Below are 27,650 nucleotides of genomic sequence, written 5' to 3'. Positions count from 1 at the left end.
GCGATGGAGAACAATGAAATAGAACCTCAGCCTAACCTGCCAACATTCTTTCCCTGATAATAGGGAACTGTGGAACACCAGCCAACTGGGTTTCAGAATTGCTATGGGCCAGCGACTGCAGGGTCCTCCCTGTTCTTCCCCATTCCAATAGAAATGTTCAAGACAGTTGTCCTGGTCGATGCCACCATTGTTTTTCAGCTCTGTGAGGAACATATCTTTGAAAAAATCCTTAGGTCTCCAGACCAAGAGAAGTCCCACCGAGACCGGATGAAAAAATTGTAACATTTGAGCTTTTAATTGCTGCACCTTGATTGGGTGATTCTTTTGAAATGTTAGGGAGAATGGAAAATGTTTATTTGTGACTGTTCAGAAAATATGCACTCTCTTTTTCCAGCACTCTGCTCCACTCCCCTGCCCCAGAAGGGTGTACTTTCCTGCATCATTAATATTGGACTTGGTAATTTGATTTATTTTGGCCAGTAGAATGTGGGCAAATATGACGGCATGGCAGTTCCAAACAAAGGTTCTAAGAGACTTTACAAGTCTCCAGTGTTTATTTTGTATTCTAACATCCACCACAAGAATATCACAGCTCAGACTGTGTCTGATTCTTCAGCCTGGGTCCTAGAATCAAAAGTCACGTGGAGCGTGCCTGAACTTCACGAACTCTGCCTGGAGCTGAGAAGTTGATGTGAAATAAATGTTTGTTGTTTCAGGCTACTGATATTCGGGAGGGTCAGTTGTCAAGCAACATTCCTGCAAGAAAATCTGAGTAGAGTAGTTCTTCCTTATCTATAGGAATATGTTCCAAGACTCCCAGTGGATGCCTGAAACTGCAGATAACACAGACTCTACAGATACTATGTTTTTTTCCTGTACATGTATGCTTATGATAAAGTTTAATTTGTAGATTAGGCACAATAAGAAATTAACAATAATAAAATAGAACAGTTAAAGTGATCTGCTGTAATGAAAGTTATATGAATGTGGTCTCTCTCTCTCTCAAAATATCTTACTGTACTATACTCTCTTTTTCTTATGATGAGGTGAGATATAAAATGCCTATGTGATTAGAGGAAGCGAGTAAATGGTGAAGACATTGCGACACCGTGTTAGGCTACTGTTGACCTGATGTCAGGAGGATCATCTGCTTCAGGTGATCCTGGATCATTGAGCCAAGACAACATCCATGGTTGGATGGTAGCAGCAGACAATGTCAATGACTGATAGGTGGATAGCATGAACATGCTGGACCGAGGGATAATTAATGTCCCAGGAGGCATAAAGTGGGACAGTGAGAGATTCCACCACACTACTCAGAACTGTGCAAAATTTAAAACTTAGGAATTGTCTATTTCTGAAATTTTCCATGTAATATTTTTGGACCATGGTAACTGAACTGTGGATAAGGGGTGACTACCATAATACAGATAAACAACAAATGGTACTGATGAGAACAACTAGTTGAAAGAAATAATCTTAGCTCAATACTGTGCAGCAAAACATACACATGTATTAAAAATGGAGCATGTTTAAAGCAAACAGAAATGTGAGTAAAATATGGATGCAAATAAACAGCTGATATCAGAGTATAAAAGGCATTTGAAAGAAATAAATTACTTCAAGAAATCATGGAGAAAATTAAAATAGGTTAGCCTCAAAATATTTAACCTTCTGAATAATTGAAAAATATTAATGAAATTAAAATTCACAAATCATGGAAATGTTTCTCAAATAAGTATCATCTAACCCATGCTTTAGGGAACATGAGAACTGAAGAGGTAAAATGACTTTCAGGTCTATGTGCAGAGGGTAGATAGAACCTAAAACTGAGGTCTATGCTCTGTCAGCAGACATCAGGATAACTGTTAATAGTAGCAAAACACCTAGTACCCAGAGACTGGTCCTTATCCCTGGGGCTCAGAGCACAAGTTCCTTTAGGTTCCTGATGTACTAGGCACTCGTCTGTCTTTTTGACAAGGAACCGGAGTTATCATGTATTAAATTCCACACATGCAATTGACTGCCCAGCACAAATTACACCTTTCAGAAACGTCATTGTGTTGAATAGTGAAAAGCTATTCCCAGGGTGGAAAACACGAGATTTGTTATTACAGACAGGGATTGGAAAACAAAACATTGTGAAATTAAGTGTTTCAGATGGTTTAAGCACAACAACGATGATACTAGAAATCTCATTCATTGTCATTCAAATCTCCATTTTCAATGGAGTCCAGAGAAGAGAAAATAGCTAGGTACAAACTCAAGTTAGCCCGGATTGAACTAAATAGCATATCCTGAACAATGAGCCCATGGGAGGTATTTGTGAAATACTTGAGAACCTTTCTTATTGTGTTTGGTAACTTTGAAAAGCAGATGATACAGCAAGCACCTCTTTACTTTGTCTAGGTTAACTTAGAGATTTTCTCCCATGGGCTTGAAGATGAGGCCCCTCTGTGCAATCTGGCCAGGGCCCTGGAAATTAGCATCTACTGTAGATGACCCATGGGCTAAGGTTCATGGCAGGCCATGGAATGGAGGGAAATGAGAAGGTGAGGCAGAGAATCTGCCACCTGGTGTTCATGCCCTTGTACAATCCCTTCCTCTTCAATGAGGCAAATACAATGTACCAGCAAATAGAATACGGCAAAAGCCATGGAGTGCCCCTCCCACCATTCTAACACGGGTATGCAAGTCTCCATCTTATCCTTAGACCACACACTTTCTTTGCTGGCTAGATGACCTTAGCAACCTTACTGGGGAAACCCACGTGGCAAGGAGCTGCAGGTGGTCTTTAGAAGCTGTGGGTGTCCTCGAGGAGCTGTAGGTGGTTTCTAGGAGTTGTGGTGGCCTCTGGGAGCTGCAGGTGGCCTCTGAAAGCTGCACATGACCTCTGGGAGATGTGGGTGGCCTTCTGGAGCTGCCAGTGGCCCCAAGGAGCTGCAGGTGGCCTCCAGGAGCTGTGGGTGGTCTCTAGGAACTGCTGGGGAGCCTCTAGGAACTGCTGGGGGGCCTCTAGGAGCTGTTGGGGGGCCTCTAGGAGCTGCTGGGGAGCCTCTAGGAGCTGCAGGTGGTCTCTAGGAGCTGCTGGGAGGCCTCCAGGAGCTGCGGGTGGCTCCCAGCTTACAGCAAGCAATAAATCAGACTTCAGTCCTACAGTCACGAGAAACAGATCCTGCTAGTGTTCGGAGGGAGGCTGAAAGCAGATTCTTCACTATCCCGGCCTCCAGGTGAGCCCCAGCTCTGGGTTGCAGCCTTGTGAGACCCTAAGCAGTCATGGCCCAGTTCAGCCACTCCCGGACTCCTGACCCAGGGAGCCTGTCAGATGGTGAGTGTGTGTTGTTGAAGCCATCAAGGTCATGGTGGTGACGATGCAGCAGCAGGTGGTTAATACAAAGGGGAAGAGAAGCAGGAAATGGCGAGTAAGGGAAGGGTTGGGTAGGGCAGACCAGTCTCCTTTTCAGCCAGGACTGTTACTTTTAATTTTACTGTGAGTGAGATGAGGATTTTGAGCAGAGGAGTGACATGATCTGATGTCTATGCAGTAAGAAACACTCTGTGGCAGGGTCCGGACTTAGTTACTGGGGAAAGAAATGCTGCGATTCTGGATCTACCGTGAAGGGAGGGTGGAGGGTATTTGGATGATGCCTTGGTTGTGGGGTGTGAGTAATAGGAAAGTTGCAGTTGACTCCAGGGTTTTCAGTGTGAGCCACTGGATGAATGGATGGGTTGCCTTCTACTGCTGTGGTGAGGTCGTTTTGAGGGACAGGAGCTGACAGCCCTACGTGGGGCGTAAATGGCCATCCGAGTGGAGATGACAGCCAGCCAGACCCACTGTCAGGACTCTGCAGTTCCAAGGTGAGGTCTGGGCTGCAGAGGATCTGTGGTCCCTAAAGTAGAGACGTCACATAAAGGCAAGGTGCAGTCAGTGTTTGGGGAAGTGTAGCTCTGAGCGTGAAAGTTGATCCTGAGCTCCTTGGATGACCTGGAGGAAGGTGGAACATGCTGGCACCACAAATAGAGTTGGAAAATGGGGGTCTCATGTGCAACCCTTTTGTCCTGCTCAGTTTTGGTGTGGGTGGGTTAGAAGTGTGCTCTCCGTGGACCGCAATCCTTGAAAATTCTGGCTTTAGTTTTGCTCACCAGATATCACCTCTCACCATGCCTCTCTTCCCAGGAGCACTATTTCAGTGAGAAGCTGGAAGCTCAGCAGCTGGGCAGAGGATGTATCACTCTTAGGCAAAAGAAGGGAGAAAAAAACCAGAAAAGGTCCTCTTTGCCCCAAGTGCTTTGCATGCATTAAATCTAAGGAGACATGTGTCTTTAAATCTGGATCCTCAAATCAATCACTTGCTGCCAACATGCTTCTGTGTTCAAAGTCAGTTACCATCCGATGCTTCTGAAAATAGACCTGTGCTGACCAATCATGACTCTTATATAAGATTTAGTACTGACTTAAGCCTGCACCAGCCAGGAATGTGATGTGACAGGCTGGATGGGAGCAACTCCTAGTGATGGATTTCCAGCCAAATGAGAGGCGACTCTCTGGGTACACTGAGAGCACACCTCAGCAGGCAGGGTCCTGCTCTGGGGAGAGTTGGTGGCATGGATGCACAGAGCTTCATGGGGCTCTCATGAGTCCTCCTGAGCAGGCACCAGGAAGCCTGTTAGTCGCATCACAGCTTTGATGTGGGCTATGGCCAGTCAGAAGCAAGTCCAGCAGCAAGGAACCAGGAGAGACCAGAAAGTCCCTACAGGAGTCTAGCTTGGTGGGTCCATTGGCCCCAGCGAATGTCTCTCCCCAGCCACACCCTGTCCAGGGGCATGCCAGGGTTGTAGGGTGATTCCCTCCTTCCAGGCCATGGGAATATTGACAGGATTGGGAAGGAATTTAGTCCCATCCTCCTTGTTGATGAGAGGAAGAGACATAGAACATTCTCCAACCCAAATGTGGGAGGAAGCCTGAGCGGGGCACCCTCACAGCCTCTGCAGGTAGCTCCTTGGCCAACCTCCTTCTGCAGAGACTTCCCTGTCCTTGTGCCAGGCTTGACACTGACGAAGGCAGGTGGGCCAGAACCACCCCAGGCCATGCTGTGGAATTCTACACCAAAAACCCCAGTCCTGTGGGTCAGCCCTGACCACTGCACCTCCCCAGCAGTGCCCTTCAGGTCTTCTGCTGGCAGGTGCCAGCAGGATGTCTCAAGTGCACCTCAGATCACTGTGCTCTGCCTAATATCCCCACTTCTCCTGTGTTGGGTCCTGAATGCCTCTCCTTGGGCAGAACACTGATCCATTCCTGCTCACCTCAGAGGCCTCAATGTGCACAGCTTCATCTTCATCATCTTCATCTTCATCATCTTCATCTTCATCTCTTCATCTTTATCTTCAGCTTCTTCTTCATCTTCATCATCTTCATCTTCATCTCTTCATCTTTATCTTCAGCTTCTTCTTCATCTTCATCATCTTCATCTTCATCTCTTCATCTTTATCTTCAGCTTCTTCATCTTCATCATCTTCATCTCTTCATCTTTATCTTCAGCTTCTTCTTCATCTTCTTCATCTTCATCTTAATCATCTTCATCTTCTTCATCTTCACCTTTATTTTCATCATCTTCATCTTCATGGTCCACATCCAGCCACCTGGTTTACCAGAGTGTCCCCGAATGGGTCCTACCCTCTCCTGCTTTCTGTAATTACTGAATGACCCCAAGTGGGTTGGTTGATGTCTCTGTGCCTGAGTTACCTCTTTCTACTGCCGGGGATGATTGACAGTGTCTACCTTCCAGGGTTGTTTTATGATATGAATTAGAAATAATGACTGTAGGGCTGGGCGTGGTGGCTCACACCTGTAATCCCAGCACTTTGGGAGGCTGAGGCAGGCAGATCACTTGAGGTCAGGAGTTCGAGACCAGCCTGACCAACATGGAGAATCCCCGTCTCTACTGAAAATACAAAAAAATTAGCTGAGCGTGGTGGTGCATGCCTGTCATCCCAGCTACTTGGGAGGCTGAGGCAGGAGAATCGCTTGAACCCGGGAGGCGGAGGTTGTGGTGAGCCAAGATCGCACCATTGCACTCCAGCCTGGGCAATGAGAGCGAAACTCGGTCTCAAACAAAAAAAAAAAAAAAAAAAAAAAAAAAAAAAAAAAAAAAAGAAGAAGAAGAAAAAGAAAAGAAATAATGACTGTAAATGCTGCTTAGCCTAGTGCTTGGCATACAGTAGGAACTCAATGAAAGGGGGTCATTATTATGGGCTTCTCAGTCCCCTCTCTGCTGGAGCTGGCTGCCTCTTTATCTATGCTTTAGTACTTGGCTTAGAGAAATCCTCCTGCAGGGAGCCTTCTCTGATTTCATGAGACTAAGGTGGGCTTCTCCCATGGCCTCCCACAGCCTTTGCGCTTCTCTCTGGTGCAGTCCAGGTGACATGGTGTCGTGATTGTTCACTAATGGATCACTCTTCTCACGACAGGGTCTGGAAGGCAGGGGCCATTCCTTTTAACATTCTGTGCAGCATGCCGATCGGTCACTAAATGCATGTTTGCTGAATGAATGAAAGAAACACAGCCAGCTGTCTCTGCTCAGATGGATTGCTCCTTGGTTGACCTTTCGCCTATGACGTGACCTCTGAGGATTTATGCCGAGCTCCAGATGTACAGGACGGTTCACCTGGTTCCTGCTAAAGCAAACGTGCTGCTAGCTGGCGTGTGTTGACTGAGAGACTGTTTTAGAAGGGGATTCCCTGAGTGGACACAGCTGAGTGTGGACCTCGTTTGGGTGTTTCCTTCCTTCATTTATCGATCCTCTACGGAACAAAAAAATTTTGAGTCAGTGTGGTGCCCAGCACAAAGCGAGTATTCAATGGGTTTTGACTGGGTCCAATTCCTCCCTGCTTTTATAATTTTCCTTTTCTTGAAGGTGGTGGGACAGGAAGGTCCCCGGTGTGTTCATGGGAACGCAGGGCATGCCTCACCGCCTTCGGACTTGCAGCTCCCTGGGTTGGGAGGGAGACCTCTCTGACAGACGCCCACCTTATGTTCTCAGCGACATTTCCCTCACCATGCACTCTACCCTTTTTTTTGGCTTTTTTTTTTTAATAATGAGTCATAACTCATATACTGTAAAATTCACCACGTTACAGTGCACAGTTGGGTGGATTTCAGCAGATCCACAGGGCAGTGCAGTTGTCACCTCTCTCTATGTCCAGAACATTCCCATCACCCCAGAAAGGAACCCTGTTCTTTTAAGTAGCGTCTACCCATTTTCCCCTTCTCCGTAATCCTGGCAACCACGAATCCACTTTCTGTCTCCATGGATTTGCCTCTTGTTGACATTTCACATAAGCGAGATCATTCTATAAGTGAGCTTTTGTGTCTGGCTTCTTCCACTCAGCATCGTGTTCTCAAGGTTCATTAGGTTGTGGCAGGTGTCCGTGCTTCCTTCCTTTTCCTGGCTGAGTAATATTCCACTGTGATTTAAGGCAATGTGAACATAGCATTTTCTTTGTTTACTCCTCTATTGAGGGACACTGAGTTGCTCCCACTTTCTGGCTCTTGTGAATAACGCTGTTACACCTGTTTGTATACACATTTTTGTACGAACACAGGTTTCAATATCTCTGTGCATATTGTAGTGTGACATCTGGGTCATATGGTAACTTCATGGTTGACATTTTCTTGAAGTCTCCACCGAGGCTACACCATTTTTCCATTCCCTCCAACAGGGTTGGAGAGCTCCAGTGTCTTCACATTTTTGTCAATGCCTGCTATTTTCTGGATTTATGTATTTTACTTATTAACTGTAGTCCTCCTAATAGGCATGAAGTGGTGTCTCACTTTTGATGTCCACTCCCTCTTAACTGGTAAACTTGCTCTAACCCCTTTCCCAAATCTTTAAACCATTTGTCGCCCTCGGGCTTTGTTCATCTGTCCATCCATCCATCCATCTGCACACACATACACACCGTATACACATACACACTGTACACATATAGACACTGTATACACATATACACTCTATACACATACTGCACACACATACACACTGTACACACATACACACTGGGCACAAATACACACTGCACACACATACACACTGTACACACATACTGCACACACATACACACTGTACACACATACTGTGCAAAATACTCTGTACACACATACTGTATACACATACACACTGTGCACACATACACAGTGTACCCACATACACACTGTATATACATACACACTGTACACACACACTGTATACACATATACACACTGTACACACACACACTGTATACACATATACACTGTGCGCACATACACACTGTATACACGTATACACTGTATATACATACTGCACACACATACACACTGTACACACATACTGTGCAAAATACACACTGTACACACATACTGTATACACATACACACTGTGCACACATACACAGTGTACCCACATACACACTGTATATACAAACTGTACACACACACTGTATACACATATACACTGTACACATATACACTCTGTACACACATACACACTGTATACACATGCACACTGCACACACATAGACACTGTACATACATATACACTGTACACACATACACACTGTACACACATAAACACTGTATACACATACACACTGCACACACACACTGTATAGACATATACACTGTACACACATGCACACTGCACACACATATACACAATATAGACATATGCACTGTACACACATACACACTGTACACACACTATATACATACACACTGTATAAACACATATACTGTATACACATACACACTGTACACACATATGAACTGTACACACATGCACACTGTATACACATACACACTGCACACACATACACAGTGTATACACATATACACTGCACACACATACTATACACACTGCACACACATACACACTGCACACACGTACATGCTACACACTCATAACACTGTACACACATGCACACTGTATATACATACACACTGTACACAGACACTGTATACACATGTACACTGTATAGACATGTGCACTGCACACAATACACACTGTACACACATACACACTGTATCTGTGCATCAGGATACATCAGGAATGTGTTTATCTGGCCCCTCCTCGCCACTCAGGCCCCTCTGCACCTTGACCATTCCACAACACATTTCTCCACTTTGCATTCCACATTCCAGCCCATCGGAACCACCACCAATTCCACGCTTATGCACCATCAGAGTGTGAAGACGCCCACCCTGTGCTTGGCTCATCATTGCCCCCTGCCAGCCTGCAAAGCTCCTGCTTGAAGGAACATCTGCTCCGGCCACGCCTTGACAAAGTGGGGACCTGACCACCAAGGAGGGAGGGGAGGAAGGAGGACAGTGTTTATCCATCAGCTGTGTCTGGCCCCATCCCAGGGGGATGGAGTGTGGGCAGGGTTGCAGTAGGAACCCTGATCACACCTTGGTCTTCAGGCTCTTGTGGGTGAAAGAGGTCAGCATGTACCCACTGACTCCAGGCAGGTGTTCAGGAGTGAGCAGGTACACTCAGCCTGAAATCGTAGATGTATTTTGCACAAACCAAAAGGGATCCCTGTGGAGAAAAGCCTGAGGAAGGTGGGGAGAGGCTTGGAGTGAGCGGCAGATGGTCAGAGGCTCTTGGGGAGAAGGTGCGGGCTGGCCAGGTTTGGGAGGGCACGCCATGAGGTTGGAGGACACGTGTCACTGATCTCCCAGATGTGTGTTCTGAGCTTGGGCCCCACCCACATGGCCTCCCAGTTGACACTTTCCTATTTCAACATGAATATTTTGATAAGGCAGAAACTTTCATTTTTCTCTCTTTTTAAAATCAAATCCATCTCTTGTGATTTATTGATTTTTTTAAAAGTAAATCAATTTTTTTGTTTTCACAGCTTATTACCAGATACTGGGGTCTGGGACATGCTGAGCAAGAATTCTGTTAAAAGTATTTAAAAGTATTTTCAAATCAAATCAATAAAACTACATGGATATATTTTTTAATGTTACAAAGAACAAATGTGGAAAAACTCATCAAAACATGCTATTTGACACCAACAAGTAGAACAGCACAGCTTTGATTTGAACAGATGTTCTCAACCGTGAGGATCGAGCAAGAGAAGCTTAAGAAAAATAAGCATAAACCTCTCTGATACAAAAAGAAGCAGACTCGGTTCTGGGTCTGAGTAAGTTGGGTTAAACACACTCTCCAAATGGCTACACCTAGAAAAGCTGGACAGAAGGCTAGAGCAGCTGGACAGAACACATGGAACAACTGTTTAAAGACCCTGGAAAGTGAAGAGCAGCGGGAGGAAAGAACTCCCAAATCCGACATTCCACCAGATTAATGCAGTTTACTTTCTCCGCTACCTGATCTCTTCAAGTCTGAACTCAATGCCCTGGAAACCCAGAAATGGACACCAAAGTGCAGGCAGAGAGAATTCCAGGAGAAACTCTCTCTTTATGGCCCAAGTAGCAGGAAAACAAACTCCCATCAGAAATCCCCATTTTCCTTTTTTTTTTTTTTGACGGAGTCTCACTCTGCCACCAGGCTGGAGTGCAGTGGTACGATCTCGGCTCACTGCAGCCTCCAACTCCCTGGTTCAAGTGATTCTCCTGCCTCAGCCTCCCCAGCAGCTGGAATTACAGGCATGCACCACCACGCCCAGCTAATTTTTAAATTTTTAGTAGAGATGAGGTTTCACCATGTTGGCCAGGATGGTCTCAATCTCCTGACCTCATGATCTGCCTGCCTTGGCCTCCCAAAGTGCTGGGATAACAGGCGTGAGCCACTGTGGCAAGCCTAGAAACCTCCATTTTCTTTTCAATTTTTTCCCTCTGTTCTCTCTCACCACAACCCCTTAAACAATCATGTGGAGATGGTGGCAGCAGCCAGTGACACCCGTCCATGGGTGCAGGGCAGTCGTCCTCTCCATCCTGCAGACCTGGTGTTCCAGGAGGCGAAGCTGCACCTCACACATCCTCCCCTGGGTGCTTCTGAGCTGCATGGCCATGGACGAAGGGGTGGCTGGAAAAGTGCTTCAGCCAGAGGAACTTGGGAAAGGCTGTTTGCAGACTCCTGTGCTTAGGGTTCCCCTGCACACACAAAGCTGTGCACGCATGGGTGTTGCCTCATGGAGCATTGCAAATGTCGTGAAGATTAGACTGATAGAGCACTCACAGAGCAAGTCCTAGGTTGGCCTCTGGGTGGCCACATGTGGGAGAGAGCTGGACAGAACTGCAAAGCTTGGAAAGTGGAACTGGCCATAAAACCACAGCCAGTCCAGAGATGGTCCCTTGGAACTTGTGGCCTGGGTGTGAGCAGGTCAGCTGCCTGCAGAAACAAACACTGGACATTGTCCCTTCTCCCTGCCTCATAATATGCCATCCAGAATGCCCAGGATAGAATCCAGAATTGCTTGGCATGTGAAGAATCAGGAATATCCCAATTCTCATGGGAAAAGACGGTCAACAGACACTGATACTAAGATGACACAGCTGTTGCAATTATCTGACGAAGACTTTAAAACAGCGATTATTAAAACATTCCAGCCAGGTTCATTGGCTCACACCTATAATCCCAGCACTTTGGGAAGCTGAAACAGGTGGACAGTTTTGAGCTAAGGAGTTTGAGATCAGCCTGGGCCACGTGGTGAAACCCCATCTCTACTGAAAACACAAAAATTAGCCAGGTGTGGTGGCAGGTGCCTGTAGTCCCAGCTACTTGGGAGGCTGAGGTTGGAGGATCACTTCAGCCCAGAAAACAGAGGTTGCAGTTAGCCAAGATCATACCACTGCATGCCAGTCTGGGCGACAGAATGAGACCCTGTCTCAACAGCAACATTCCAAAAAGTCATCACAAACACGTTCAAAGTCAGTCAAAAATTAGAAAAGGAAATTTTAAGTCATGAAAAAAGCATGCATGCATGAACGTGCACACGTGCGCACACATATACTCACACAGAAACCTCATGGATAGGCTCAATAGCAGACTGGAGATGACAGAGAAAAGAGTCAGCACACTCAAAGACAGACCAAAGGAATTATCCAATCCGAGAAACAAAAAGACGGAAAAAAATGAACTAAGCCTCAGGGACCTGTCAGAGAACAATAAAAGGTCTAGTATTTTTTCACTGGAATCAAATTGAGGTGAGAGTGTGACGCTAAAAAAATAAATACACAACAAATTCCAGAAAATTTGCTAAAAACTCTTTAATTTTTGGAAATGACCTAAGCCACCAGAATGAAGAAGGGCAGCAAACCCCAGAGACAATCAACCCAAAGAAATCTGTGCACAGACACATCATAATCAATCTACTGAACACCAGACACACAAAAAGTTTAGAAAGCAGCAGGGGAAAAAAAAAAGACGCGTTCCCTGAAGGGAGAAAGCAATTCAGATGGCCGTGGCTTTCGTATCTGAAACCGTGGAGGTCAGACGGAAGCAGCACAGCGTTTTCAAAGTTCTGAAAGAAAATAATTGCCACCCCAGCAGTATATATCCAGAGAAAATACCTTCAGGAATAAAGATGAAATAAAGACATTCTCAACTGAAGGAAAACGAAGAGAATTCATTACAGCTGAACTGCTCTCAGAGAATTCCTAAAGGAAGATCTCCAGACAGAGGGGAAAGGATAGCAGAAGGAATCTTGGAACGTTGGAAAGGAATGAAATGACAGGAGTGATAAATATATGAGTAAATATAACAAATTATTATTCTCTGCTTTGAAATTCTTTAAAATATGTTCGAAGATTGAGTGTAAAAAATTGTGCCATTTTCTGGTGAGGTTTTCAATGTACGACCACGATGTGCGTAACGCAGAAGGCAATGATCGCACAGAGAGAGGGGGTCTGTAGGTCCCCGTGGAGGAAAATTTTCTTTTTTGTTGTTATTTATTTTATTTTTATTTTTAATTTTTAGGGTACATAGTAGGTGTATACACTTGTGGGGTACACGAGATATTTTGGTATAGGCACGTGATGCATAATAATTACAGCATGGAAAATTGGGTATCAATTCCCTCAAGCATTTATCCTTTGTGTTACTAACAATCCAGTTATATTCTTTCAGTTACTTTAAAATGTACAGCGAAATTATTATTGACGATAGTCCCCCTATTTGTTGTCGTATAACATGGAATTTAGAAGTAAATAGTCCGGGCCTAGGATGAGGGCCCTGTGGTGGCGTCAGGATACGGTCTCCTTCCCATTTCCTGCCACGCCCTCCGTTACCAGTGGTTTTCAGGTTATGGTCCCACAGTGGCTGCCCACCTCTGCTCATTGAATCTGCGTCCCAGGCAAAACAACAGGAGCACTCAACATAAATGTGCTCGGGCATGGGAACAGCCAGCCACATATTCCTCTTCAAAAGGCCCTCCCAGAAGTACCAGGCAGCATTTTCTCCTTACTGTATCGATCAGACTTTTGATACAAGAGATAAAAGAATTTAGTGAAGGATATTTCCACACTGAACAAAATCAGAGTCACATTAGCAAGGAAGAAAAGAAAAATAGACATAATGTAGGCCAGGTGTGTCTTTGACAACAGTTATTAAATATTTATGCAAATTTTATATGTATTGTATAATACACATACATGTATTTATGTATGTGTATGTAGATAGCATGGTCATTCTATAGTGGAAGTGACATTTTCTAAGTAGACTGCAAAGAGTTAAGTATGAACATTGCAATCCTCGGAACAATCAGTGTTTAAAAAATTAATCTCTATAAAGAGATGTAGTAAGAAACACAATAGATGATGCTACATATGTTCAAATAACCCAAAAAGAAGGCAGGGAAGGGGAAACAGAAGAATGTCAAATGGATGGAACAAAACAGAAAACAAATAGCAAAATAGTAGAACTGAACCCAAATACATCAATCATTACAGTAAATGAAAATGGGCTACACACACTCTTAAAAGACAGGAGTTGTCAGAATGCATAAAACAAGAAGAATTATTCATATTCTGCTCATAAGAAACTCACTGCAAATCTAATGGTGCAGGTATATTAAAAGGAAAAAGATTTAAAAAGGTTGTCCATATGAACACTAATCAAAAAAGCTGGGTTGGTGATATTGATATCAGACAAAATGGACTTCAAAGCAAATATATTTATCAGGGATAAAGTAAAACATTACATAATGATAGAAAAATCAATTCATCAGAAAGACATAACAATACCAAATGTATATGCATCTAACAAAAGAGCTTCAAAATATATGAAGCAAAACTGAAGAAACTGAAAGGAGAAATAGATAATCTCCCATGACAGTTGGGAACTTCAGCCCTCCTTTATTAGTAAGATATAGAACTGGCAGAGAATCAGCAAAGATAGGGAAGGGAACAACACCATCAGCCCTCTGCATCTAATTGACGTTTATAGAACACTCCACTTATTAAAAACAGAGCTCACATACTTTCAAGTCTGCATGGGGCATTCACCAAGAAAGATCGTGGAAATCATACTGAGTATGTCTTCTGATCATAATGGAATTAAAACAGAAATCAACTACATAAAGGTAACAGAAAAATCTCCAAATACTTGGAAATTAGAACGACATCTTTTAGACAATCATTGGGTCAAAAAGAAAGTCTTAAGGGAAATTAGAAAATATTTTGAACAATAAAAATACAGCATGCCAAAATTTGTGAGAGGTAAATAAATCAGTGCTTTAAAAAATTAAGGCATTAAATGCTTATATGTGAAAAGAAAGACTGTAAGTGAATAATCTAGTCTTCACCTCAAGAAACTACAAAGAATGAAGAGCAGAATATGTATAAAGCAAGCAGAAGAAAGAACATTATAAAAACGAGCTGAAATCATTAAAATTGAAAACAGTAAAGCAATACAGATTTTGTTAAGATCAATAAAATTAGTAAACCCCTAGTGTGGCTGACAAGGAAATACAGAAGAGAAGCTAGAACTACCAATATCAGAAATAAAAGAGACTTTTTTTTTAGTGCCTCTTGCAAACATCAAATGGATAAGGAAGGTATCCTTCAAACAACTCTCCACACACAAATTCAACAACTTACACGAAATGGACTAAGGCCTTGAAAACCACAAACTGCCAAAACTCCCCCAATATGAACTAGATAGCCTGAATAGCCCTATTAATAAAATTGGATTTGTAGTTAATCTTTGAGAAAGAAATCTCCAAGTCAATGTGGTTTACTGTCAAACTCTACCCAATATTTAGAAAGAAATAGCACCAGTTATATACAATTTCTTGAAGAAAAGGAAATGTTTCTACCTTATTTGATGAGGTACGCATTACCCTGATATCTAAGCCAGGTAAAGATAATACACAAAAAGAAAGCCACAGACCAATATTGTTCATGAACATATATAAAAATATCCTCACAAAACTATTAGTAAATTAAACCTGACAATGTATGGTAAGATGAATACAAGACCATCAACTTGGGTTTCTTCTAGGAATTCCAAACCAAGTCAGCATTCAAAAATCAATCAATATAATCAATTGTATTAACTGTCTCAGAAGTAATATCACATGATTGTATCTACTGGTGCAGAAAAGGCATTTGATAAAACTTAGAATCCATTCACAATAAAACCTCAAAGCAACCTAGGAATAAAAGAAAAATTATTCATCTTGTTAAAAGGCATTTACAAAAACTTATAGTTAACATTTTACTTAATAGTGAAAGATATAATTTCCCCTTAAAATCAGAAAAAAGGCTAGAGAATCCCCTTTTACCCATTCTATTCAGCATTATAATGAAAGTCCTAGCCTGTATAATAGGGCAAGAAAAAAAATAAAAGCACACAGGTTAACAGGAAGAGATAAAACTGTTCTATTCATAGACAACATGACTATATACAGAATCCCAAGAGTAGACAAAAAATCTAGAACTAAGAGACGAGTTTAGCAAGGTTAAAGAAGGTCAACATACACACATATTAATTTTCACGCATTAGCAATAGACAAATTGAAAACCAAATTTTTTAAAATGCCATTGAAAATAGGTCAAAAAGTGAAATATTTATATATACGCATAAATATAGCAAAACATGTACAGAATTTGAATGCTGAAATATGAACAACACTGATGAGAGCTTTCAAAGGAGATATCAATCAGTGAAGAGAGGTCTACTATCTGCAAGATTCCAACACGGTGAAAATGCTAACTATTCCCCAATTGGTCTATGGATTTAAAATAATTCCAGTCAAAATCCCAACATGACTTATTTTTTAGACAAAGACAAGGTGATTCCAAAATGTATATGAAATGTCAAATGAATTTGAATAGATAAAATATTTTTGACAAACAAAACTGGAAATTAAATTCCTTTATGTAAGACTTACTCTGGAGCTGCTGTAATCAAGCCAGTGTGGTGTTGGCAAAGGGATAGCTACACAGATAAGCAGAAGGCTGTATAGAGTCCAAAAATGAACCTACACAAGTACAGACATTAGACTTTGTTTTAATGGTGCAAAAACAAGTCAATGGAAGAAGCACAGATTTTCAACAAATGGTGTTGGGGCAATTGGTCCCTTGTAGGCCAAAAATAAGAACCTCAGCCTAAGACTCCTACCATATTCAAAAATTAACTCACGATGTATCACGAATCTACATTTAACATGCAAACACTGGAAAACCTTTAAAAGAAATCACAGGAGAAAATCTTTGGGATGAGAGAGTTCAGGAAAGCATTGTTAGATGTGACTTAACATCAAAAGCGTAATTCATATAAGAAAGCAACAGTGTATTTGACTTTATCAAAAAAGTAGAGCTTTTGCTGCAAAAGACATTGTTAAGAGAATGCAAAGGCGAGTGTTACGGGTTGAATTGTATCCTCCCAAAATTTATATGTTGAAGTCCTAACCCCAATACCTCAGAATGTGACCTTATTTGAAGATAAGGTCTTTGCAGAGGTGATAAAGTTCAAGTGAGTTCATTAGGGTGAGTTCTACTCTAATCTGACTCGTGTCCTTACAAAGAAAGGAAACTAGAACAAATACACACACAGATGGAAGCCCAGTTGAGGACACAGGAGGAAGACAGCATCTCATCTACATGCGAAGAAGCAAGGCCTCAGGAGAAACCGATCCTGCAGAGACACCTTGATCTCAGACTTCTGGTTTCCAAAAAATGCATGAGTGCATTAGTCCATTCTCACACTGCTATAAAGAACTACCTGAGACCGGGTAATTTATAAAGAATAGAGGTTTAATTGGCTCACGGTTCCACAGGCTGTACAGGAAGCATGGCTGGGGAGGTCTCAGGAAACTTACAATCATGGCAGAAGATGAAGGGGAAGCAGGCACGTCTTCATGTGGCCACAGAAAGAGGAGGATGGTGAAGGGGAGGTGCTACACATTTTTTAAAACACCAGACCTTGTCAGAACTCACATCATGAGAACAGCAAGGGGGAAATCTGCCCCCATGATCCGATCACCTCCTACCAGACCCCTTCTCCAACACCGGGGATCACAATTCAACATGAGAGTTGGGTGGAAACACAGAGTCAAACTCTATCAGTGAGACAGTAAATTCCCTTTGTTTAAGCTCCCCAGTGTGTGGGACTTTGTTAGGGCAGCCACAGCAAACCAACACAGCAACTTGCAGACTAGGCTAAAACATTTGCAAACCACATATTCAACAAAATACTTGTATACAGAATATGGTTTTAAAAGTCTTAAAACTTAGCAGTAAGAAAATAAATGCACCAATTAAGAAATAGACAAAAGACTTAATTACACAAAAAAGCTCTTGCACAGCAAAACAAACAATCGACAGAGTGAACAAACAACTAGCAGAGTGGAAGAAGATATTTGCAAACTGTCCATCCAACAGGGACTAATATCCAGAATTTACAAAGAACTCAGACAACTCAACAACAACAAAACCCTAAACAGTCCCATTGAAAAGTGAGCAAAGACGTGAATAGACATTTTTCAAATAAGGTATACAAATGGCCAAGAAGCATGTGGAACAATGCTCAACATCACTAATCATCAAAGAAGTGTAAATTTAAACCATAATGAGGTTCCATCTTAAACCGGTCAGAATGGCTATTACCAAAAAGACGAAAAGATCACAGATATTGGCAAAAATGCAGAGAAAAGGGAACACTTATACACTGTTGGTGGGACTGTAAGTTAGTGCAACCTTTATAGAAAACAGTATGGAAATTTCTCAACAAAAACTACCATTTGGTCCTGCAGTCCCACTACTGGGTGTACACCCAAAGTAAAAGAAATCGTGATACCAAAAAGATGCCTGCATTCATGTTGATTGTAGCAGTATTCACAATAGCAAAGATATGGAATCAATCTAAGCATCCACAAAGGGATGTTTGAATAGGGAAAATGCATTCTCTATATAGAATGGAATACTATTCAGCCATGAAAAGAATGATGTCATATCTTTTAGCAACATGGATGGAACTGGAGGACATTATTTTGAGTGAAACTCTTCAGAAAACAGAAAGACAAATACCGTACATTCTCACTGGTAAGTGGGAGCTAAATCATATGTAAAAAGCTGAATGAAAGATAATGGAGACCCAGGGTGGGGAGTGGGATGGAGACAGTACAAGAAATTACTTAATGGGTACAATGTACATTATTCAGCTGATGGATACGTTAAAGCCCTCACTTCACCACAATGCAATATATCCATGTAACAAAATTACACTTGTACCCCATAAATTTACACAAAACAGAAATAGACAAAAGACGGAAAAAGACATTTTCCCAAACGAGCACGAGGAAGGGAAATCATCACATAAAAATATTTCTCCTCATTTGCCATTGATGAAGTGCAAAATAAAACCATAATGAGACGCCGTTGCATATCAATTACAATGGCCAAAATAAAATTACTGAGAATGCCAAGTGCTAGCAAGACGGTAGAAAAACTGGATCTCTCATTTCCCGCTGGTGGGAATGCAAAGTGATGCCGCCACTCTGAGACGTAGTTTGGCAGCTTCTTCACAATTAAGCAGACACCGTATGGCTGAGATCCTGCTCCCAGGGAAAGGAAAACTTGTGTGCACACGAGTAAGAAAATTTCATGGCAATTTTATTAATGATCACCACAAAAGGGAGCTAATCCAAATGCCCTTCAGCAGGTGAATGGATAAACAAACAGATTGATCCATACAATGGAACGTTACTCAGCAACAAAAGGAAATGAACTATTGATATATGCAACAATTTGGATACATTTCAACGGCATTATGAGGAAGGAAGTCAATCGCCAAACTTTATATTCTGATTCTGTATGAAATTCAAAAAGCTTTCTGAACTTGACCTCCTTCCTTCTGCATAATGTCTTTGAAATTCATCCAAATTGTTCTTCTATCGATAGGAGGGTGTGTTTTGGGTGATGGATCTCTTCTGAATCTTAATGGTTATGGTGTTAAAATTCATAGAACTGCACATCAAAGAAGTTATTTGTATGGTGGGACGATTTAAAAAAAATAATATAAAGAACCATCAGACTCTTCCAGTGTTGCTGAGGACTGCTGGGGTTGGGGTATTGAAGGTGTGAACACTGAGGACTGCTGGGGTTGGGGTATTGAAGGTGTGAACACTGAGGACTGCTGGGGTTGGGGTATTGAAGGTGTGAACACTGAGGACTGCTGGGGTTGGGGTATTGAAGGTGTGAACACTGAGGACTGCTGGGGTTGGGGTATTGAAGGTGTGAACACTGAGGACTGCTGGGGTTGGGGTATTGAAGGTGTGAACACTGAGGACTGCTGGGGTTGGGGTATTGAAGGTGTGAACACTGAGGACTGCTGGGGTTGGGGTATTGAAGGTGTGAACACTGAGGACTGCTGGGGTTGGGGTATTGAAGGTGTGAACACTGAGGACTGCTGGGGTTGGGGTATTGAAGGTGTGAACACTGAGGACTGCTGGGGTTGGGGTATTGAAGGTGTGAACACTGAGGACTGCTGGGGTTGGGGTATTGAAGGTGTGAACACTGAGGACTGCTGGGGTTGGGGTATTGAAGGTGTGAACACTGAGGACTGCTGGGGTTGGGGTATTGAAGGTGTGAACACTGAGGACTGCTGGGGTTGGGGTATTGAAGGTGTGTGCATCAGAGCCCTACGGAAGGACAGAGACAGAGTGGCATCACGGTGTGGCCGTGCCTGAATTGCCCATTGGTGCAGTGCATGAGGCCACAGGTCAGGCCAGACCGTCCTCCCAGAGACTCACTCCTTAGCAGGTGAGTGTCAGGCTGCCGTCTCCCGGCTGACCCAGGCCCTCCTCACCTGTCACCATGCCTGTTATCCTGTTATGGCCCCTCTGCCTGGCTGCCTTCATTCTCTAGCCCTCCAACCCATCTTTTCCCCTGCAACCAATGTAGTTTTTCTTAACTGTGCGTGCAACCCATCACACCTCAACTTGAAATACTCCAGGGGTTTCTCTTCTAAAGAATAATTTGAACTTCATTTGCCTACTGTGCAAAGCACTTACAGCCCAGGCTGCACTCCCGCAGCTGCCTACAAACCTCATCCCTTCACTGATCTGTGTGACGCTGGGTAAGCCACCAAACCACGCCCACCCTGCTCCTACTTCTCAGCCTGGTATGGATAATGGGGTGACTATGACAGCCACATCCCAGAGTTATCACAGTAACATCGAAAGGGCCCACCAAAGGCTCCTTGCTACTGTTTTTATTTGGGGCTAATCCCATAACTGTTGTTATTACAAACAGGTACACACATCCAGTGCCCTCTCGGCCACAGTCACCAAGCACGTGGAATCTGGGTTTTATTCTTACTCTACCATACTATTACTTAGAACCCTTTCTTTACAGAAAGGAAATTGAATTTAAATTGCTTAAACAACAATAACAACGAAACATATTGGCTCATGTAACTGAAGAGTCTGAAGGATGATTTGGCTTCAGGCATGGTTTGATCCAGAATCTCTAAAAACATGACCAGGACCCTTGTTTTTTCTCTCCTTCCACTGGTCCTGCTTTTCTTTGTTGCCTCTTCAAAACATCTCTCTCTACATGGGAGCCAGATAGTCACCAGCAGCTCCCAAGTCCACTGGACCAGCTGTGGACGGGGACACCCTCTCCCAGTAGTCTGTCTGGACAGTTTCAGGAAACGCCCTGCTCAGGTCGCAGGACCATCGCTGACCCAAGATACTTTCTTAGGAACGTGGAGTTCTTGTCCACAAGCTGATTGTCCAGGCTGAGGTCATGTGGCTGCCTCTGTGACCTGACGTCTGAGTGGGGGTGAGGAGAAGGGTTGGGTCAGCATCGTCTAAATGGTGTGGAACAGGCAGGGCTGGGGGTCTTCATCATGGGCCCCCACACTGTGGGCTCTAGAGGGTTTCATTGCTGAGAGGGAAGTGTAGACCACTGGACAAACCAGTGACCACAGTGTCTGTGGCTGTGTGTCCTGGGACAGTTTGTAAACTTTGGTGGCCTCATTTGCAACACGGGATGACAGCAGTCCTCGCCCAGGGCTGCTGGAGCTCTGAGAGGATAAAGGCACCTACAGCACTTTGCAAGTGCCTGTCACTAGTGAGAACTCTGAAACTGTGCCTTCCCCAGCTACATCGTGTTATTATTATCTATGATTGTTTTCGTATTGCCTAGCAAATGACCTAGCCATGCTGAGAACTAAACTGATATTAGCTCCCTTCACTTTGCAGTCCCACGGACATTTCAATCACTTTATAACTCAGCGTGTTTGCAAATTCTGTCCCTTTTGCTTGGGAAGCTCCTGTTCCAACCACAAATAACACCCCATCGTTTAGTAGTAACAGCATTTTAAACAGAATTTGTGTGGCTCTTGCAGCTTTTTATGCTCTCTTCATGCCCCCTCATGGAAACTTTGCACACACCCATGGTTCTGTTGCACAGTCCCCTTTTGACATCGGTGGCATCAGAGGTCCATGGAGGATCCACAGGGCTGCCTGTCGGTCTGGCATTACCTTGTGCTGCTTACCTTGTCTGTTTTGGCTCCCAAGCCTCCAGAGGGCAGGGCCCAGGGCTCATTCCTCACGTGTCTCAAGAGCTTAGTACACGCTGGAGATTCCCAGGAAATGTTACGGTGAACTGGATTGTAAGACAATGCACAGAACACACAGCACTGTGTGGCACCTAGCAGTTGTGACATTTATCATCCCGGGTTTCTACCAGTGCCAGGAGAGTCCTGGGAAGGCAGAGTCCACTGAGAGGTCATGGGATGGAAGGAACTCACAGGCTTGGGGCACAGATGGCTCCTCTGTGCCTGTGCCACCCCTGCCTGCAGATCCCAGGTCCGTCCTGGTGCCCGAGAGTCCCCATCCTGCATGCACGGCTTTGAACCTGCTCTGGGCTAGGAATGTCAGGCAGCGTGTCTGAGCTTCAACCTCTCCCTTCATGAAACAGGAATAACATTACTGCCTATCAGGATTTCATGAGGATTAAATAAGACTGAATGAGAAAGAGGCATATAAACTTGATTTTTACTTTCCTTGGAATATAAATGCTTCTTAAAATTTTCAAAGATGCTTTTAAAATTCTGAAAGGTTAAAATAAAAAGTTTGCCTGCCCTGCCTTTCTCCTAAGACTGTGTGTGAAGATCAAATACAACAACGAAAGAAAAAAAATGAAAGGAACGTATCATGGTACCAGTTCAGCCAGTGTGGTACCAGTTCAGCCAGGGCATTACCAGTTCAGCCAGGGCATTACCAGTTCAGCCAGGGCTTTACCAGTTCAGACAGCACGTTACCGGTTCAGACAGCGTGTTAGCAGCTCAGACAGCGAGTTACCAGCTCAGCCAGGGCGTCACCGGCTCAGCCAGGGCGTTACCAGCTCCGACAGCGCGTTACCAGTTCCGCCAGCATGTTTTGCTGGCTTGAACTGAAGACATACTGAGATGTCACAACTGATGCTTGGCTGTGTCCCAAGCCATTCTCTACCTTGCAACCAGAAACTTGCAAACACAAATCTGACCATCTCCCCTCTTTGCTCGAACCCTTGGGTGGTCCCGCATGGCCATGGTGGTCAATGCCATGACCATCTCCCCTCTTAGCTCGAACCCTTGGGTGGTCCCGCATGGCCATGGTGGTCAAGGCCATCCTGGCTTTAGGATGACGCATGCCACACTTTCTGAGATCTGGCTGCAGACACTGCTTCTTCCTTGGAATGTTTTTCTTCTCAAAAGAAGCAAGGATACTAAAAGAAGCAAGTAAAAGCGTTGCCCCACGGCAGTTGACAAGAATAGACAGAAGGACAGAAGGTGCATTTCATTCAATCACCCAGAGAAAACTGTGCTCCCGGAGACAGAGGTGACACCCCCAGCTTAGCACAAGACACAGGGCAGTCAGTGGCGAATCCTGCCCTGGTAAGGTCTCCAGGCACCCGAGGCCTGGAGGTTTGTGACTAGAAAAGGAGCCAAGTTCCCTGTCCCCAGGAAGGAGCTGGACTTAGATGAGTAGTGTGAGGGGGAAAAAGAAAAACTGTGCTGTCCTCCTGCCGAAAGGCTTCAAGAGCCCCTGCAGATTCGGAGTGATAAGGAGCTTAGACCAGCAACTGCCATTTGATCAAGTTGCCATCTGTGGGATTTGCTGACTTTGAGCAGGACTCGGAGATATCTCCGTGTTACAGCCTGGTCAGGACTGTGCAGACGCGCTGTATCTGATCCTCGGGGAAATCATTTTCTGAGTAAGCTAAGCTACGATGGCTTCTAGAGACTCTGCCAGCTCCCCCAGTGGAAAGGTCAATGAATCTTCCACCAAGAAGAAATAATCGTGGAGGGACTCTGCACTTTAAACACCACTTCTGAGTTTCAAAGAATGTTCACAAAATAGTACAGCAAAAATGGAAAGAGAATGGTAGGTGAAGTTTGGGGTTCCTCTGGGGAGACATTTCTGAACTATGCAAGCTTTTGAGGGTTAAGATTGGCCCCACTCACAGTTTCACCCCGTGACAGTGTCCAGCACCTGGTGGTGATGGTTTCGTGGTGGTGGTGGGCGCTCAAGCTGTGTCACCAGGCACCATCGTCTGGGGAATTTACCATCATCCGAGGTATGGCCGTAGCCACCTGGGCCCAGACGCTGTCTTTTGTCTGGGGCTCAGACTTGATCAGACACAGATGGGAAGCTCATGAGAGACAAGCACATAATGAAAATGCCGGTGTGCTGATTTTCAACACCACAGGGCGGAAGGAGGAACCTCCTGGCTGTTGCTTACTGAGATGGGTATTTGGCAACTTACATTTGATTCCCTGCTACCATCACGCCATTGTTTAGAGCACCCACTCTTTCTGAAGTCTTGGTGACAGCCTCCTAGTTCCCAGCCCTGCCTCAGCTTGCTCCCCCTCACACCATCCTCCATCCTCTGTCGGGCCAGCGAGCCTGTTCCGTGCGGGATGCAGGCCCCTGACAATGGCAGTGTCTTACCTCCTCACCATCCTCATGCTCTTCTAGCTCTGCACTGCACCTGGAGCGATGGGGCCAAACATGGCCCATTAGCAAGGCTCCCTCTTGCCCCATAGAAAGATGAAATCAGCCTCCTTGTCATGAGATTAGGGCCAGGCCACAGCGGGGACACCACACACATGGGTTGGGTTCCACAACATGGAGTCCAAAATGATAGAAAATTTCACGACATGGCAAACTCCTTAGTATTCTGGCCATGCAGTGATGGGGCGCCTGGAATTCCTACCCCAGGCACCACCCCCTCAGTGGCTCTGCCCAATGCCGACTGGCCTCAGTTTGCCATAGGAGCCTAGAGGCCTCTCTGCCACACCAAGAACTGCTGGGTCGCTGTGCGTGTGGTCAGAGTTCCACGTGGCTTATGGCCTCAATTTAAATGATTATTAGTTAATGGATGGATGGAGGGTGGAGGATGGAGGATGGACCGCACTACCTAATATTTACTAAGCACCTGCTTTGTGCCAGGTACCCTGAAGCCCTGCTGGGTACTGCACTTGCTCCTCCAAGCGCCTCTCTTTCCATCTCCTTAGTGGCCGTGCAGCAGCAGCCGTTATTGCCCCGTGACAGATTGAGTCTGCGGAGGATCAACGCAGCAGCAGTACGTCCCTGCTCGAAGTGGCGCGGGCTTTGGGTGATGGCATTTCCCCAGCTGTGTTCCCTGGCAGAGACTGTGGTGATATTTCTGGCTTTGTTGCTATGTCAACCCCCGAGCTTGCCTCCTGTCTTGCGTCAGGGCTGGAGGCAGCCCCTCCTGAGCTCTCCCTGTTCCTGATGTGCACCGGAGGCTGCGTGCTTCGAGCAGCCGTGCCAATGAGCATCACATCACACGGCCAACTTCCCTGTGTTTGGATATCTGACCATCACCATGAGGGGCCTACTCTTAGGCTCCAGGGGCAGGCTGGACAGCCCCACTGAGTTCTCACCCGAGGGGAGAGACCTGGACGTTAGCGGGGTGAAGAACGCGATGAGGGTCCTGAGACAGAGGCCCTGCCTGAAGGGTAGGACAGTGTCTGCTGCATCACAGGTGACAGCAACTTGTTGAATGAGCATTAGCTGAGCGAGTGGACAGATGCATGATGACACGTAAAGATCTGGACTTGTTCAACGTGGGAGTGGGGCTGGGAACCATAATACCACAGCAGCACGGTTGCATGGTACAATAGCATGTAACCTGAATTGGGTACTTACTGTGGCACCAGGCACCATTCCTAGCATGACATGCGGGAACGTGTCCAGTCCACAGCAAACGTAACGCAGGCGTGTCACTGCCGTGGTGCTGTGCACTGGGGATGGCACACAGGGAAGCTGGGATCACAGAGACTACATTGAGATCTGCCCGCCTCACTGCGTCCAAAGCTGGTGGGACCACATTCTATGCAGAAGAACTATCGGCTTCATAAATGGTTTCCTGTCACTGGAGCAAATGGGAGCTGGTCCGTGGTACATGCAGGAAACTACGGGTGTGCGCGATCAATGGCTGCAGGGACGGAGGGCAGGCTGAGTCATCAGGAGGTGAAGTAGCAGTGCATGGGGACTATGTGGACAATGAGTGGGGGGAGGTGGAGGAGAACCCCATGCCTGGGGGAGAAGGATCGTGTGAGGAGCTGCTGCGACATGCTCAGGGAGAACAGCAGGTATGCGATCCTGAACCACGAGGAAGGTGGTTCCGATTCTCACAAAACCTCCAGAGCAGGAGAGGAGAAGCTTGCCAAGGGCAGTGTGGAGTGGGGAATGTTCTTACCCTGCCCTGTAGAGTCACGGAGCAGTTTTTTTTTCTGAGGACGGCACTTCCCATGTGGGAAGAGAGTGGATTGGTGCATCCAGCTGTGTTCCCCAGAGGTATCCTGTGACATGTGTCTGGGTTACTGCTTGTATTAGTCAGGTTGAGAGGCTGTAACAAAGCACCACAGACTGGGCAGCTTAAACAACAGACATGCATTTTTTCACTGTTTGGAAGGTTGGAAGTCCACGATCAAGGCATTGGCAGGGTTGGTTTCTTCTGGGACCTCTCTTTGACTTGTAGATGCCATTTTTCCCTGTGTCCTCACACAGTCATCATTCTGTGTATGTCTGTCCTAATTTTGTCTTATGGGATACCAGCCACATTGGATTAGGGTCTGTCCATATGACTTTATTTAACTCACTCACCTCTTTAAAGACAGCCTTTGTAAATACAACCACACTAGGAGTGAAGGCTTCAACATGTGGATTTCTTCAGAAAGCACGATTTAGTCCCTAACACCTCTGCCTTGGCGTCCTGTGGTCATTTACCTCCTGAAATTTTGCCTCTCCTCCCTCTTGACTGCCCCACAGCCATGGGATCCATCCTAGGATGGGTTTGAAGGCAAACATATAGCCCTGGCACAGACTAATGGGGCAAGAGTCATACCTCCTTTCTTTTCCTGTCTTTTCACCATAGGAAACCTACCTAAACTTAAGCATTTGTTTCAAGATCAAGATCAAGATTTCCTGTTGGGATGCCTGTGAGAAGCTTTGCTCAGAGGCTGTTCTCCAACCTTGTACCCTAAATCCATCAATAGGGTACAAGAAGCAGGAAGTGGAGGCCTGGGAGCTGGGCAGAAGCTGGGAGGATGCGGACACATCTCTGAAAGAGGGGGCCTGCTGGGTTTTAATCTTTAATTTGCTTTATTGGTGGGCTTCAGGCATCTAATGAGATACATGAGTTTTCTCACACAAGAGGATAATTTTACTTTTGACCACAGGAGAGAAAAACACATCCCTGGGCTTGAGACAGACAGTATTTTTATGGTATTTTTAATGCTTTTGAGTATTAAACTTTTATGGTGTTTTAAAAAATTCAGGAAGGAACTTCCAAACTCTCATGCATCCCGTGGCCTTTGATTGTAAGACGGTGTGGTAGACGGGGTGGGTGTGGACGTTAGCAGCCCAGATTCAGATCCAGACACCCCTGGCTGTGACTCCAACTCCACATCAGTCAAATGGGGTGGTGGGGTCTGTGGGGCTCTCTGAGGACTGTGTGTCACGCCTCATAACAGCTGCTCAGGAAAAGCAGCAGGGCTTAGCACTGCATTGAAAGGGCTTAGCAGATGTCTCCATGGATTGATCACTGGGGCAATGGATGTAAAACATTTCTGCTCGAATCAAACCACTGCAACGGCTTGGTTTTTTTCACTCAACAAACACAAATGCCTGCAAGGTGCCAGCCTGTACTGGTTTTTGGAGGATAAAGATAAATTGTACGCACT

This window comes from Macaca fascicularis, chromosome 10 (genome assembly GCF_037993035.2).
Source record: "Macaca fascicularis isolate 582-1 chromosome 10, T2T-MFA8v1.1".
NCBI classification, from domain to species: Eukaryota; Metazoa; Chordata; class Mammalia; order Primates; family Cercopithecidae; genus Macaca; species Macaca fascicularis.
This window is presented reverse-complemented; position numbering follows the sequence as displayed.